Genomic DNA, 18,328 nt, shown 5'->3' with positions numbered 1-18,328 from the left:
GACTGAAACAACTAGATCCAGCAGTGCCAAGAGGGGAATAAAGACACCAGCTCCTCCATCAGGGTTATGGCATGCCTAATGGAATTCAATGAGATGACACTGATGAGACACCTACTTATGCAAATGCAAAGAGCTTTGATCGCTGATGGAGGGCTACTAGACCGACTCTAACAAGAAGCACTATTTATAGCAACAAAAGAGGTTAAAGGCGGCTGTGAGTAGGGGGGGACACACTGGATTTTCAATGCATTTGATGAAACGTATTCAAATGGGGCCAACTAAGAATAATATCACTGAAGCTTGAAGCGTTAACGAAGAGAGATCAATGATACATAGTGAAGAAATGCAAAGAAAATCAAAGCGAGAGAGGCAATGGAGCAACATCAATATTGAACGAGTGAGGTTCGGTTCTTTGATGAGAGGATGAGGAATTTGTGCTGGACTAAGGCAGATGTGTCAAGCTGCAGAAATGCATAACATGGGCAGGATAGGCAGAATAGGTAGAAGGGAGTTACAAGGGCATACTGCAATGCCAAAAATAGAGCTGGCTCTAATACCATGTCAGGCCAAGAGGTAACTCCTCAAATGAGATTATGTTTATTCATTTGGACTGTTCATAGTTATATACATGAGGGAGTGACTGTTGAGTTTCATCTCCCGATGACTCTCCATTTCCTCTTATTAATATTTACACTATTTACAATTCTTCACCCAATCCATATGATTAGGTGTCAACAATATGAAAATCATTAACATTTTAAAAAAATGTACATAAAGAAAACTTAAAGTCTTAAAAATATGCTAAAAAATGTATATTCTGAATCAACACTTTTCAAAATAGGATGATATTTTGCTACCTCTAAAAAAGTAAGAACTTAGTGAAGTTCTCATTCAATTAGTAACTGTGTTGGTTAAGTCTACTATGTGATGTTAGTTTACTATGATTGAAAAGAGCTTGAATAAAATCTCTGTCAATGAGGGTTATACCAACCCACAAAAGCATTTTCATACATGCATTGCGATTTGGAAGAAGTATGGGTTTCCTTTTGAATTATGGGTGTGTCAATTTATTTATAGTCTGGATATAGTTCCTCAAACCTGGTATTTGAAGGAAGAGATGAAAAGGCAGACAATTAGTTGGGACGTATTGATAGTGCAATTATGTAGTGATTTTTCCTTCTTGGATGAGGACACACAAATAATTGAGGCTCTGAAGGAAATTAAGGGGGTATTGTATGCTATGGAGAAGTTGATTGTTGAAGCTGGTAATAATCTCAGTTGCAGAGACCTACTTGAATCTGGTTTCCAAGAAATTTTCACTTGCGGAAAAATTAATAGAAAACCTGAGACAAGACCTGGAAAAACTAAGGCATTTGTCCTTCAAGAAATTTGAAGGGGAGAGGAGTATTAAAGATGATCCGATGAAATATGCTCCCACATGAAGCCTTTAAAGTCGCACAAGCATAATATTGAAACTAAAGATAAACCCAAGTTAGCTTCTATGGGTGATTATTGGGATGAACAAACTACTAATGCGATCTTTCATTTGTTGAAAGAGGATAAGGATTTTTTCCCTGCGTCAGTTTTAGAACTTAAAGGCATAAAAGGAGATCTAGGAGATATTAGGATTGTCTTGAAGCATGATGCAAGACTATTTAAGCATCAACCATATCATCTGAATCCATGAGTCAAAGAGAAGGTTAAACAAGAAATTGATAAGATGTTGGCCGTAAGACTCATATTTCTAGTTGATGAAGCTTAATGGATTAGTCCCATTGTTATCCATGACAAGAAATATACAGATGATATTAGGGTATGTCTAGATTATCAGAGCCTCAACAATGCTTGTGTTCATGACTCATTTCCCACTCCTTTCAGTGGTGAAGTGTTATATAATGTTGTGGTTCAAGAAGCTTATTCTTTCACAGATGGATTATTTGGGTATCACCAAGTCAGAATTGCTGAGAAGGATAAGAAGAAAACCAATTTCACCACTAAATGGGGTTCATATGCTTATCATGTTATGTATTTTGGTCTTAATAATGCTTCAATATTTTTTTCGAGAATATTTATTGCTACATTCAGGGAGTATATACACAAATTTCTTGAATTTTATATGGATGATTGGAAAATTTATAGTCTTTTGAAAAAGCATTCAAGTCTATTGTGGGTTATATTTGAGAGATGTAGGCAGTTGCAAATTTCATTAAATTTGAAGAAGTTTTTTTTTGTGCCTTTTGCAATTTTTTTGGGGCATATTTTATGCAAAGATGGTGTATCGATAGATCATGCTAAAGTTGCGGTCATCCTCAATATTCCACCACCTACAAGCATTAAGAAGATACAATCTAAATTGGGACATACATGTTATTATCAAAGGTTTATCCGCAACTATGCTTTGATCACTGCGCCACTGTAGAAATTGTTGAAGAATACAGAGCCTTTTATATGGATTGATGAGTGTGATTGATCCGAATTTAAATAGGAATGCAAAAATTTTTAGATATAACCATAAATACAAAGATGCAACAGAAATAACACTTCATTTCATTAATATCAAATACTGAAATATGCTTACAAATAGAATGGAAAGAAGACTAGCTTGGGCAATGGTAGCTTATCTCTGAGAAGAGATGTGGCGGCTACATGCCTCTGAACTGTGTTACAATGAGGCTCAAGGGGCTATTTATTATTGGAAAACATGAGAAAAAGCTAAAATACCAAAACTCAAACCCCAAGAGATGTAACACCAAGAGTTTGTGGGCCCCATTGGGGTTAGTTGGGCAGCCAACTTCTCGGGGTCATAACTTGGTCATATTATCTCCGTTTGGCACATACGATACCTTGTTGGAAAGGTCTATCCAAGCACTACATGTTTTCCATAATCCCTTTCCCATGGATACGAGCCTACATTGGACCTCAAAAACACCGTTTAGGGGGTCAAAACTGCTCCTAAAATTTAGGACCTGAAAAATTGTCAAAATTAGTAAATGCTAAAATAAATAAGGAAACAACTGAAATTGACTGGAGGTCTAGGTGGGATAGGTGAGTGGCCACCAATATCCACTTGGATCAGTGATGTTGCCTTTAACACACTAAAAGAAAAGTTGGGAAGTGCTCTGATTCTAGTATATCCATACTGGAATAAAGAATTCCATGTACATATTGATGCATTTGGTATTTCTCTTGGCACCATTCTTGCGCAACTAGGAGAAGGTAAGATTGATCACCCTATTTATTTTTCTAGCCAAAAACTTTCCATTGTTGAACGCAACTACACCACAACTAAAAAAAAAGGCTCTTGCTATGGTATATTCCCTTTATAAATTTTGGCATTATTTACTTGGAGGTCATTTAAAATTTTTCAGTGATCATTTTTCATTGAAGTATTTAGTCAATAAGCCTCTACTTGAAGGAAGAACTTGTAGATGGTTGCTCTTGTTCCAATATTTTTCCTTCAAAGTTATTATCAAGCCAGGTTGAACCAATGAGGTGCCTGATCATCTCTATGATCTAGAGTTAGGGGAATATGGAGGTTCAATAGAGGATCAACTCCTAGATGTAAATTTGTTCTGAATTGAAGTTGTCCTAGATTACCTTGAAGATATTTCATTATTATTAACCATTGGGAAGTGTCCAAATGATTATTTCGTCACATGGAAAAGGCATCTAGTGGTGAGAGTTGTGGATTATCAATTGATTGTAGGGAAAATGTATAAGAAGGGGCTTGATAGTATCTTGCGGTGATGCATTTTGAATCATGAGAAGTATGAAATTATGGAAGAATGGCATAGTGGTGTTGTAGGAGGACTTGCAGGAGGAAAAGAACTTGTGAGAAAGGTATTGCAAGTAGGGTTATAATGGCCAACCTTTTTTAAGGACGTGAAGGAGTATGCTCGAAATTGTGATGTATGTTAGAGTGTTGGGAAGCCCTCTCATAGAGATGAAATTCCACTTCACCCAGTCAAATATCTTCAAGCCTTCGAGAAGTGGGATTTTGATTTTATTGGTCCCATAAACCATCCTACATGACATTCACATGCCCAGTATATCACCACCACAAATGATTATTTAACGTGCTGGGCCAAAGGAGCTCTTGTCAAATATTGTACTACTAGTAGCATGACTAGATTCATATTTGAACACATTATTACAAGATTTGGTTGTCCAAGGAGTTTAAAAATAAATCAGGGATCCTGCTTCATTAACGAGACTATTGCAACTTTGATGCAAGAGTTCCTGGTTCAACACCACAAAAGTAGTCCATATAATTCCCAAGTAAATGGGATAGTTGAAGCTTTCAATAAAATATTGGAGAAGGGACTCACCAAAGTATGCTTTTCTAATAGGGACGACTAGGATGAGAGAGTTATTGCTCCTATATGGTCTTATCCGAATACTGTCAAAAGTTTGTGTAGGTATACACCTTTTCAGCTTGTATATGGCAGAGAAGTTGTGGTTCCTACCGAGTTTATTCTTCCTAATTTATTTATTCTGCAATCCACTAAGATGTTTGAAGATGAGTCTGTTGTGGAATGATTAAAAAAGCTATGGGAACTTGATGATAAGTGCTTCCTCATAGATTTCTACCATGCTATGTAGAAAGAAAGACATAAATATTGGTATGATCGACATATTAAAGTTGGGGATCATAATCTTCTATATGATAGTAAATATCTCAATCAACCTAGAAAGTTGCAAATGCATTGGTTGGGTCCTTCATTGCTGTAGAAATAAAGGAATTTGGAGCTGTAAAGCTCACACAACTTGATGGAATTCTCTTTCCTAGCTAGGTGCATGGCACACACCTGAAGCCCTACTAAGGCCACTAAATTTATTTTATTTTTCTTTCTCTTTATCTGAGAGTGTAGGTTAGGTTTAGGATATAGTTTTTCGTGTTGGTTATTTCATTGTTTCAGTTGAATCAGTCATGTTGTATTTCTTAGTTGTGATATACCACAACCAATTGTGGTCAGTGAGGCATTAGTCATGTCTTTTGTCATTTAGTGGGTCAATTAATGTGAGTCTTTTAAGTTATCAAGTATTTTACCCATAACAATCAAATTTCTTGAATTGATTTATAATTTAATTAGCCATTGGTAATAGGGCTTATGTTTTGTTGCCGTGTCATACCCTTTTTGGTCATTTGCATCATGTCTTGGGATCTGTGTCTTATTATCATTAATTTTTTAATCGAACCTCGATTTCATCAGGTTGTCTTATTTAATGTCTGATATTCAATTTTGTTGGGATTTGTAGCTTGAGAGGTACTCCAAGACCTAGCGTTCGAGGTATGGAGGTTGGAGTGCCATAAAAGTGCTTTATGGGCTTTGAACCCAAGCTTGAGGTTTTTCACCCAAAGGATTTGGGTTAGAGCTGAGTGGAATTTGAGTGATTTGACACTTGGAGGTGTTAGAGGATCCCTAAAGGAGAAATGGGCAGCGAAAGCACCCAAATCAGAGCTCTAGAAGTGGGGAATTTATTTTTTATATGTAGTTGGTGATTAATTTATCTAGTTGGGTAGGTTGGCTTGGGCTTAAGGATGCCCCAAAGACAATTTCGTTGGAGCCAAATGTTTGTGTATAAATAAAGGGTAATGTGTGGAAATTTAGGACATGAGATCAATATCATGGAAAAACAACATGGTAACAAAGCTACTTTAAAGGGTTAGCGAATCATAGTGTGCACAACGAAGTGCCTCAAAGGGAGCTGAGATTGTCTAGATCATGGAGAAGAGGGTCTAGATGAAGACATGGAGATGTGGTCTTGATTGAGTTGGTGGCAAGATTGGTTGGGAGTTCTGGTAGATTGGTAGTGAGCTTGGTGAACAACAACTTTCTGTAGGGTAGGTTGCTAATCATCGAATTCCTTTGAAATTCCATGGAGTATTAAGATAAATTGAGGATTGCTTTGGGCCGATGGACGAGATTGGTATGATTGATATTGCTTCATGTGATGGACTGTAGATAGGAAAGAAAGTTTCTTCATTGGATCATGATGTTGTATATTTAGGATTAAAGGGATGTGCAAGTGTTATGTGTGATCCAGGAGGATGAGTGTTTGCAGGACTGGGTTATAGTGATGATGGCATGTGTTCGACCACAACCCATACTGACCTTGTAGGACATGCGATAAGTAGCAGGTTGAGTCGGTGAAGATCATGTAGACTCAAGGGAGTCTAGCTTCATAGGTATAAACCCTATGGAATTGTTGAGGTCTTTAGGTTCAGATGAGATGAGGCAGAGGCACTACTAAGATTGTGTGGTTCATTCTACAGAGTATGTTGCAGTGATGGATGCCAGATGGGATAGTGTCGCTGATGATGTTGATGGAGACTTCCTAATTTTGGAAGTACCTCCCTTGCTAAGAGGGAGTGTTTATATTTTTAGCTTGGGAGATACTCCAAGCCCCAGGATTCAAGGTTTGTAGGTTGGAGCACCACAAAAGTTCTTTGTGGGCTTGGAACCCAAGCTTGGAGTTTTTCACCCAAAGGAATTGGGTAAAAAATAAGTGGAATTTTAGTGGTTTGACACTTGGAGGTGTTAGAGGATCCATACATGAGAAAGTGGCAGTGGAACTCACTTAAATTAGAGCTCTAGAAGTTGATAAGTTAACTTTTATATGTGGCTATGGTTAATTTATCTAGTTGGGCAAGTCAACTTGGGCTTAAGGACACCCCAAAGACAAATTCATTGGAGCCACGTGTTTGTGTATAAATAAAGGGTAATGTGTGGAGGTTTACGACACATCCAAAGTGAAACCACATCAAGGATAATCTTTGAAATAGAACAATGAAATCTGAGGTAGCTAGCAAGGCTAGGAGGACGAGTTATTGGCACTATTTGGGGAGTGAATCTCTTCGAGAACAGAGCCACATTCTTTAGGTAGGTTGTGTGGTATTTCTGTGCTTTTTTTATGTGTATTGGTACTTTGTTCAGAGCTGTAGGGAAGTGCTGCTACAACAACTTCTGTGGAGGATTGATTAAGGTTCGAAGGCCTAGTCTAGGACCTTCTCCCCTAGCCACAGTCAATCTAAAGCAAACTACAGGTGTACATTGACTAACACAGTATAATGGAGGGTGGATACCCTTGAAGGAATAGCTTAGACACTTGATGTAGCAGAAAAACAGTTGTAGAGAGCCTTGTGGAGGTGCCCAAGGCCTATAATAGTGTGTGGAGAAGGTTGGCATCAACAATAAGGAGTGGAAGAAAGTTTGGAAGGCTAACATAGTTTTGGAAGAAGTGTTTTAGGGAAAATGTTGTGCCCAAACTGTTGTGGGGAAAAGTATCCAACACGGAATGACCCTATCCCACTCTAAGGGTGATAGTTCCTTAGCAACAGCTGAAGCAAAGCTATCTAAAGTTACTTCTTTATAACATGCAAGAGATGAAAGGAAGAGATCCACTTACCGATGTCTTGCGCAAATGGTCGATCCAATCTCCTCTATTTGCCGCTCGCTCCCAGCTCCAAGTCTTCTCACGGGCCCAGCTACACGAGATCCTGCGAACAAGACAAGAAAAGGAAACTACAAGAAGCATGCATTCATAATTGATTCAAGGATTAGCATAAATCAAATACGCAAGTAAGACAATACGCCATTGAAACACATGCGAATAGAAGAACCTCAAATGCTTTATTAATATAAGGAAGTAAGGTTCAGGCGGTGATACAACCGTGAGAGGTCCAATCCAGCATCACCTTCCCGACAGAAAGAAATCTCCTCTTCACCTCCCTCAAGCAATCACCCAATACTCACAACTGTAAACCAACAACAATTCTTTGCACAAAATTCCGGCCTCTAGATCCCATGGGATGAGATCCTTATATAGAGTTTTGGAGTGAAGATAAGTCAGCTTGATGTGTGACTTGTTGTCCTCTTCAACTCCAGTTGTTCTTCAGTCCTTGAGTCCACTCGGAGTTTCTACCTTCCACTTGGAGTTTTAGAACCTCTTTACTCATCATTAGGCGAATCTTCTGATCCAAGTGTCATTTTGGAAGCTTCCTGGGCACTGGCACATTGAGAAAAGATTCCTCCACATGTCAAAGTATGCCCAGCGCAGGTAGCCTTTGTTGCACTTGCTATGCAGCGCAAGTACACCATAGAGCTTTTGACATTCAGCGCAGATGCTTAGTGGAGCAGCTGCTTTGATCCAAAATTGACTTGTTTTTGAGTGTTTTTCAGTGGAGAACTGATCTGAAGTGCTGTGGTTTGCTGACCTTGTTCCTCTAGGGGTAGGAACAACATGTTTAGGGACTTTGGATCCCTCAGATTATTGACATTTCATGCTCCATGCTGTAAGGCACAAAAATGTCTATAACACAAACCACAGCTCAAGTAGCACATATCTCGAGGACAAGAGAACCAACATAGTGTTAGAGAACAATGTGTGTGTATTCTCTTGTTGAAAGTGATCCCTAAGTGAAAACCTTAGGAAGGACACTATGGATGCTAGAAGTGGTAGATTGAAGAAGCTCAAGGTATGATCAACTATAGGAGAAGTATTGTACAACCAAAGTTAGTTGTGGGAGAAGGACGTCTTGAAATGATAGGTGGCAAACCTCTTTCCCTATGTTTGTCTTCATTGGAGTAGCGGAGGAAGAAAATAGTGGGAAGAAGTCCCTAAGTAGTTGAGGAGCAGTAGTGGGAAAGAAGATTCAAAGTATTGGGGACTTGAAGGACTAAGGAACAAATAGTGAGCATGAAGACCCTATGTTTCAGTGATAGATGGAATTATGATAAAATAGATGGTAGATTGGAGAGCCAAGTTCAACGGATGAACGAAGCTTGTGCATTGATAGAGGCAGTGCTGCAGAATGGAAGTAAAGGACCTATAATGTGTTCAAGATACGACAAAGTAGTTATGATTGTCGACTGCATCAGCTAGATCATTGATGTATCTTGTTCTTGTATTATTGTACTAGCGGATGTGTGAGGGCAATTATCCTTGGTATGAGAGCCCTAGACTACTGTATTATCAGTTGATCAATATAACAAAGTTGGGTTGCTGTAAAAATTGTAAAAATTTGTATATATTTTGTGGACTAGTAGATTTATTGTTGTATATTGTTCAATTGTGAAAATTAGTTTGTTGTGATACTTGGATTGGTAGCATCAGTGTTTGTAAGATTCTAAAATGGACTCCAGTATCATGGAAAAACAACATTGTATAGGTATAGGGCATTGGAGCCATATCACTCATCTATGTCTTTATAATTTCCTAAGTCTTTCACCCTGGCTTCCACATCAAACACATTGTTGGCATTATGATTCTGGTATGGCTCTATGTTACAGATGTTGTACTTGATGGCAACACCCTCAAGTGGCAATGCTCTGATCAGGCTCTCAAAATGTTGGAAATTAAGAGGTACGCAGGTGAATGGTTCAAAAGGTGCGTACCCGCAGGTACTCCAGCCAGGAAGTGCGTTCATACACGCAGGTCACCTGTTCATGAGGTGCGTACCCCCAGTTCACTCACTTCAAGGCAGAGAAGCGCGCTCACTGGGGTTTCTTATGTTTGGCCCGTGGTATTTAACCCGTCGTTCTTGTTTCTATGGTTTTGGCCCGTGGTATAGGATCTAATTTGACTATAAATAGGGAAGGAGATCACTTGGCCAAGGCACCTTTTGCAAATTGAATATCTTAAGATCTGAAATATTGGGTTATCGGTTTAAAAGCTTGATCTCTCGGGCGCATGATCAGATCTGGGCATCTGACTATCTGTAGCACACTGGTAGACTGCCAATTCGGCCCTAACCAGAGGTAAGCAGGTGATTAACAGTGCAAGTGCGTGGGTACGCATAGCAGAAGAAGGCGCACTGCGTGGGTACACAGAGCAGGAGAAGGCGCAGTGCGTGGGTACGCAGCGCGACAGAGGTTCAGGTGCGTAGGCACAGTGAAAGTACGCAGCCCTTCAGAAGCCGCAGGTGCGTAGGTACGCAGTGCGATATAATCTGTGGGTGCGTGGCTACAGTAGCAGTACGCGGCGCGATAGCATCTGTGGGTGCGTGGCTACAGTAGCAGTACGCGGCGTGATTGAAGGAACAGTGCGTGGGTACGCGGTGTAGCAGAAGGCTCTTTGCGGGTATATGCAGGGGAGCAGAAGGTGAAGTGCGTAGCCACGCAGGCCAGAGAAAGAAAAACTGCATATCTGTATTAAGGCATTTATTTGACTGAATTTTCTCTGTTGATAAGGTGTTCTGGGTTTAGTTTACTGTTACTATTGATCTGGTTACTGCAGTTGACTGGGTGATTTACTTGTACTTGATGATCATTTGATGTTCATGGATCCAGTTTGAAAATTTATGAAAAGTGGTCCTTGAAAGAAAAGAAGTAGGGGGTTGTAGCTCCCTTCCAGGAGAGACTGGAAAACGAGAGAGAGTTGTATCTCTCTGCAGGTTGCAGCCTGCGTACTGGTAAAGGACTGCACCAGTACAAAACCATTGTAAAAAGAGTTTCTAATTTGAAAGAAGATAGAGACATATTGCAGCAGGTGGTTTTCACCCACATTGGGTTTCCACCTTATATCTGGTGTTCTTTGGTGTGACTATCTGTTTTTCTTGTTCATGCTCATTATTTTATGGTACTGACATGCAAAAATAATTCAAAGCATAAATAAGGAAGATTTATTAAAAGAACTTGATAATACTGATTCACCCCCCCTCTCAGTATTATTTCCAACAATTGGTATCAGAGCAGGTCCTTCAGAGAAGCTTGATCGCTTGAAGGAAGATCATTTATCATGAGAAACTACGAGAGGGAAGCATCAATTAGGCCACCAATCTTTGATGGGACAAACTTCAATTATTGGAAGGTAAGAGTTACTGCCTATCTTCAATCTCTTGGTACATAAGTTTGGGATATCATAGATATAGGCTACACTTTTCCTTCAGCTACTCCTACAGATTCGGCCGAGAAGAAGAAATATGAAACAAATGCTAAAGTAGTCAATACTCTGCTAGGATGCTTATCTCAAACAGAATTCGTAAAGGTTATACAATATAAATCCGCAAAGGAAATCTGGGACAAGATTGTCTTGAGCTACGAAGGAGATGAACAGGTAAAGCGTGCTAAACTTCAAACCCTCAGGATTCAGTATGAGAATCTCAGAATGTATAATGATGAAAGTGTGGCTAACTATTTTCTTCGGGTAGACGAGATTGTTAATTGCATGAAAAACTTGGGTGAAGAAATAAAAGAGGTTATTGTGGTTGAAAAAGTTTTAACATCATTGTCCCCCAAGTTTGAATCTAAAGTGTCTGCAATAGAAGAAAAGGAAAATCTACGAATTCTTACTATGTCTCAGCTACACGGAATTCTAACTGCTTATGAAATGAGAAAGGGAGGTCCATTAGACAGGAGAGAAGCTGCTTTCAAGGCTTCAGGCAAAGGAGACTACTATGAAGCAAGTCACGTGCCAGAAGAAGAATCAAATTTTGTCAGAAATATTCAACGGGGTACTGGAAGGTTCAGAGGTAAGTTACCTTTTAAATGTTTTGCTTGTGGAAGAGTAGGTCATTATGCTGCGAAATGTCCTCATAAGGATAAGATTGACAAAGGAAAGGAACCTGCTAGATGGAGCAAGAAACAGAATGCAAATAAGAAAAGCTACTACACTCATGAAGATAGTGATGGTCTATCAAATAGTGATGAAGATGAACGAGGTAATGACTATAAAATTTTAATGGCATTTGAAGATGATGATTACATGGATGCTATAGATGTGGATAGCTTTCATGAAGAAATTTCTAGACTCAAGACATGTATAGAAGAAAAGAATATGATCATTGATACTCTACAATTTCAGATTGATGAAAAAGAAAAATATCTTGAAAGGTTAGAAGGTGAAATTGTTGGTCTTAGAAAAGAGATTGAGAAAACAAAGGCTATTAATCTTAAGTTTATCAAAGGATCTGAAACTCTGGATGAGATCATCAATGTACATCGTTCTCCACTAAACAAGACAGGTCTGGGGTATAATGGAGAAGCTTCTCAAGCATCCACCTCAAAGAGTTATCTTGATGCAACAAGAAGGAATGAGAAAAAGCACAATGGAGATCACCAGGTAAAGCAGGGACAAATTACAAACAAAGACTATCAGGTAAACCAGGGGCAATCCATCTTAAGGATGAACAAAAGCTACAACTAGCCACAGGTAAAATCCTCTCAATTTGCTTCAAGAATGAATGACAATAGAAATTACAATCATTTGGCTGGAAGATTTGATAATCACAGAAGTTTCTTCAATGGACAATGCTTCTCTTGCCATAACTTTGGTCACAAAGCAGCTCAATGTGTTGCATATAAAACGATCATGACTAGAGAAGCTCAAAAGCAAAGAAGTATGACCGGGATTACAAAAAGGACCTATAACAACTTTTCATTTCTTGAAAATGAAGTTGAACGTTCTATTTGCAATAACTTTGGTCATGAAGATTCTGAATGCAAGAGCAGGTTTCAGCAGACAAAGGAACAAGCCTCAAGCACCAAAACATGGAGAATGAAGGAACCACAAACAGAAAGATGTGGGATAGCATTTTATGCAGAGGGACAGGAAAATCTCTGGTACATTGACAGTGGATGTTCGAAGCATATGACAGGTGATAAAGAAAAACTTGAATCATATTCTGCTTTAGAAAAGGGAAAGAAAGTTTCTTTTGGAAATGATACTCCTGCAGCTATAAAAGGAAAAGGCACTGCTCAGTTAAAAGAAAAAGTCAAAGCTGGAAATGTTTTGTATGTTGATGGATTGAAGCATAATCTTCTGAGTGTCAGCCAGATGTGTGATCAAGGAACCGAGGTGATATTTAGATCAAATGGATGTCTTGTTCGTGATCTTGATACAGGTAAAACGGTGATCAAAGGTAAAAGAACTCCAAATAATCTATACATATTTGAAGAAGGACAACAACAATGCTATCTAAGAAAGGATGATGAACACTGGTTATGGCATCGGAGGTTGGGGCATCTAAGATTTTCACAAATAAGGAAAGCATGCAAATATCAGGCAGTTCGCGATCTTCCAGATATCAAAATTCCAGACAACACCATATGCAAATCATGTCAGTTTGGAAAACAAACCAGAACTAACTTTCCAGAGAAGGAAGGATTAGCTAGCATGCCGCTTGAGCTTGTACATACAGATGTATGTGGACCATTCAGGAAAAGGACACCTTGAGGAGAAGAATACTTGATATTATTCATTGACGATTTCTCCAGGTTTGTCTGGTTAGGACTTATGAAGCACAAAGATGAAGCATTCGAAAAATTCAAATCCTTTAAAGCCTTGGTTGAAAATGAATCAGGATAAAAAATTAAGTGCCTCAGATCCGACAGAGGTGGGGAGTTTACCTCAAATGAATTTTTCGATTTCTGTGAAGAACATGGGATAAGAAGAGAATTCTCTACAGCTAGAACCCCTCAGCAAAATGGAGTAGTGGAAAGAATGAACAAAACAGTCCAACAAATGGCTCGTGCTATGCTTGATGAGTCTTGAACTCCCGCAACTTTCTGGGGTGAAGCTGCATATGCTGCGGTTGTTATTCTCAACAAAACAAATGTCCGGGTGAACAGCACTCAAACTCCTCATGAGCTCTTGTATGGTGAGACTCCTTCGGTAAAGCACTTCAAAATCTTTGGGAGCAAATGCTATATTAAGAATACTGATGAGCAACTCGGCAAACTTGAACCTAGAGCAGATGAAGGCATTCTTCTTGGTTATTCTCCACACAGCAAAGCATATAAGTGCTACAATAAAAGACTTGGAAGAATTGTTGACAACATTGATGTAGTGGTTGATGAGAAGGGATACATTCCTAGGAAAGTAAATCATGAAGATATCGAAGAAGATGAAGACTACTCTCAAAGACAGAATGATGAAGAAGAAGAACCTCAAGAAGAACCAGAGGAGCATTTAAGGATAGAAGAGAAGACTCCATCCAAATATGTTCAGAAGAATCATCCAGAATCTCATATTTTGGGGCAGAAAGAAGCAGGTGTACAAACAAGAAGAACAGTTTCAGAAGCTTCAAGATATTTGGCATTACTCTCTTCCACTGAACCACAAAATGTGAAAGAGGCATGCAAAGATGAATGTTGGGTCAAAGAAATGGATGAAGAACTTGAGCAGATCGAAATAAACAACACTTGGGAGCTGGTTCCTAGACCAAAGGATAAGAATGTTATAGGGACAAAATGGGTCTTCAAAAATAAATTGAATGAAAATGGAGAAGTAATTAGAAACAAGGCCAGACTTGTTTGTAAAGGGTATGCACAGCAAGAAGTGTTACACAGTAATTTGTCACCATTGGTCACCGTCCCTGTTACCCCTTTCCCGTACTTTGGAGGACTCATTCTGGGACCTGTGAGTAGTGACATAACTTAAAAACACTTGCATTATGTTCCCCTAAGTATGGACTTCATGTGCCCTGAAGACACCTCCTGCAAAATATCCCTGAAAAGTGCCCATTTTCCATTAGCGCAGGTCCATAGTGTACTACCCATGCCAATGAGGGAGATCCTCAAAAGAAGGCGCGCCCATTGGCGCTCTGTCTTAGAGTAACACCCGCGCCAACTGAGTTTGGAAAAGATTTTTAACAAACGCGCGCCCGGATGTTTTTTCCCCTCAAGTCATGAAGTCTTTTGAGGATAAAGCTAATCTTCTAGATGTCGAGATTCATCATCTATCCCTTACATCTATCTAGAGCGGCTTTTTGGAGATAATGCAAATCCATAATGAGTGTCTTGGTGCATTGTATCTTCCTCCCCTTCTCCATCTATAAAAGTCTATCCTCATGCATTTGACAAGCTAGTTTTTGAGTAGTGGTGATAGTGCTAGTAGTGATAACGCTTGTCTTGAGTGATAGTAAGAGTCTTGGAGCATAGGGAGGTTATGCTGCCAGAAGTCTGAGCTGTGTATTCATAATCAAAGAGAGAGAAAGGTCTATTGCAAGACATATGTAGTTTCTCGCCCAGCCAGAGGAGAGATTCAACGTCAGAACTTTGGTTGTATTTTTCTCTGTTGATTATTCATTAATAAACGACTATCGTTATGGTTCCGATCTTATTGTTCATTATGATAATGTTTGATCTATGTCTTTTCTGACCGATATATAGTTCTATTTAGTGGATTTTATGCTTGTATTCGCTTCGTTCTTTGAATGTGCAGGTATCCATTCACGAAGATCGTGAGGATCGTGACCTGCCGGAGCAAGGGAATGAGAGTATCAACTTGTCTACGACACTAGCATTGGACTCCAGGTTGGTTCTCATAATCCACTTTCAATTTGCAACTAGGAACTTGCATGGTAGCGTTAATTGATTGTTGGTAGACCCATTTTGGGCTAGTGGGATCGCCTCTGTCCGCAGAGGGGATTTACCTCTCCAACAATTTGGCGATTCCGCTGGGGAAGCTATTTGTTGTTTGATTCATAAACCTTGGACGGAGCCTGAAGTACGGCCAGGCAGCCTTCGAAACGCTATTGCTTTGCATTAGCAAAGTAGATCAACGCCACTTCAGTCAATCTCCGGTTTGGTTTATGAACCGAACAGCTTGGAGTTTGTCTTGCATTTTGGCTTTCTCTTGCCAGCTTGCGTAAATGAGCTTTCTGGGTTAGTTTTAAAGTTGTTTCTTGCTGTTTGATCTGTCTGAATACTGTCGACCAGACCCTGAACTACTTGATTTATTTTTTAAGCCATAAAACTTTATTAGCGCGTTTTTCTACCTAACAGTTGCGCCAGCTGGCGCAGGTTGCACAAAAGCAACTCGCGCTAATTCCTTAATAGCGCGAGTTACAGGCTGACAATCGCACCAGTCCTGTGAACTTTGCCAGTTTGTTTGTTGGAAGTTTTTTAAACTCAGATTTCTGTATTTTTATATCCTTTTCAGCTACTGGAGTGTGTTAGAACTCTGGTTGACTGGTTTTTTACCATTATCCTTTGGGTGTTTGCCTTTTTCCATCGATCTTATATCCTAGCTCTAGAGCATCTAGTGGCTTGGTACATCTTGCCTTCCGTGGGAGTTTTGGTTCTTTGATTGTCCAGTCAACTCTTTGGTTGTTTTCTGCACTTGTCTAGTGGTTGAGAAAACCTTTTATTGTGTGCTTCGAGCACTCTACTTATTGATCGTTTGGATTTCACTTGACTTCGTTTTGGGCTTAGATCACATAGTTCATTGAGGTCTTTGTGAGGTTTTTGACAGATTGTCTTGGTGTTTTAGATTTGGTTCTACTTGCATTGTGTGAAATTTGTCTGTTTACTTTTGTTATCATCTCTCGAAATTTGTTTAAATGCATTATGCCATTTTAGAAAAAAACAAATGATCTTTTTTTCATTACATTAGCTAGCATTCTTCATTATTATTGGCAAGTAGTCACTTTTTAAGAAAAGAAAAGGAAAAAAAGTTTCATTTATTGCTATTAGCGGCATTAGGATCTTTGTTGATTGTTTGGTGATAATTTTGTTTGTTTGAAAATCTCAACTCTTCTTTAGTTAGCATTCATTGAACGGAATGATATATTTTGGCATATAGTTTGCATTTAGGAAATTCTGAGAGATCACATACGGTAGGACCTAAAAACTGAAATCTAATTGAAGATCAACTGTAAAATGAACTGAATGAATCTAACAACGCATTGGAACTTAACGCATACATTCTAGAGGTCTAGGCTAGAGACGTGTTCCGGCGTCGTTAAACCTAGTCACTATTGTTTCACATTACGGTTGGGTGATTCCTCCTTTTGTGACTCGGTAGTGGTCTAGCACGGATTTGTGCTCCCACGTACCATCGAGTATATGTGGAGACCCCACTAGGTTATCATCCTTTATCCACAGGAAGCCGTGTCTGCCGCCTTACAAGCCGTAATGCACTAAACACAGCATTCGGGAAGATTGACTGCCATACGAGAAGTCCTTGGTTTTCATCTGATTGCCAAGGTGTATAAGCTGTTTTACGGATTGTTTGGTAAACCCTTTGCCTAGAGTCTCCAGAGTAGTCACTTTTGATCCTTTTCGGACTCCTTAAAAGAAAAGGTGCCAGTGAGCGTCTTGTCACTTCGTGCTCATTAAACATTCGAAGGAGACTAGAGTCACCTTTTTGTCCTTTTCTTGACTCTTAAAACATGAAAAGGTCAAGTTCAGTTCCTTTGTCTTAAAATTTATTCGGCCACGATACACATTTACCCGGTTAGATTTTGTTTGCGTTAGTTTGAGTAGGGTCTTGTCTCGTTAGATTCCCTAGGATTTTGTGAAGTTTCATCCTGGCGGAATTACCAATTTCGTCTTCCGAGATACCGGTTGTGAGTGAAACTCTTTCTGTTGTTCCGAGTATACAACCGATTAGTTCTTGTGTTCCAGGCGACGAGACTTACGATTTTCATTGGAACCCTGTTTTGGAACCTTCTGAGGACGATATCCCTTTTTTGGAATACACTTCTCCTCGTGTTCCAGCCCCACCATTTTATTCCGACATGGAGGACTTATCCCCTACTTCAACTGATGAATCCGTTGCGACGAGCGGTGAAATTCCCACCGCAACGGAATCTACGCCTGTTAGTAGCACTCCTACTACTGGGAGACTACCTCCAGGCTATAAAGCAATAAGCAATGTTATGTCTTCTGGAACTCCCTTCACGAGTTCCATTTGGTCACAACTCACTTTTTCCACCACGGAACCTTTTACTCCACAAAGTCGCAGTACGTCTGTTACCTCAATCACATCCGCTCCAACGGTATGTGTGGCTTCTTCGACTCCTATTTTTAGTCGACCTTCGGCCTCTTTATTCGGATTCTTCGATCCTACATCAAACTTCCCACGTGAGGGCCCATACGATCAGTATGTACCACATCTTGGTGGGCCTTTGTTGTCTCAACCGACTGTTGAGATTTCAGTTCCGCTGTCAATTGATTGGGGTCCCACCTCTTATCATGGTGGCCAAGCATCGTCTGCGCAACCCCAAAGACCACCTCATCAAGACCTACAAGGACAATCCTTTCAAGGAAACCCTTTCGCCTCTGGTGGTCCGTTTTTCACCTCTTATGCTCAACCTTCTGGCAACTCAGGTCAATCTTCTGTTCAACAAGCCCAACCTGGTATCCAGCAAGGTTATCCTACTGGACAAATTGGTCAATCATTTGTTAACCCAAATCAACCCATTGTCCAATATGGTCCAATATCTGGACAAGCTGCTCAACCACCTGGTCAGCCAACCGTCCAGTATAATCCACCTTCTGGGCAAGTCGGTCAGCCTCAAACCCAATTAGGCCAACCAACTACCCAGCCCACTCGGCCATCTGGTCCGTTAGGACAACCTTCAGTTGTGCAACAACAACTC

Source organism: Pinus tabuliformis, chromosome 4_1 (assembly GCF_031772625.1).
Source record: "Pinus tabuliformis cultivar Carrire ecotype Pingquan chromosome 4_1, CPIR1, whole genome shotgun sequence".
Classification (NCBI taxonomy): domain Eukaryota; kingdom Viridiplantae; phylum Streptophyta; class Pinopsida; order Pinales; family Pinaceae; genus Pinus; species Pinus tabuliformis.
Note: the sequence above shows the minus strand (reverse complement) of the source record.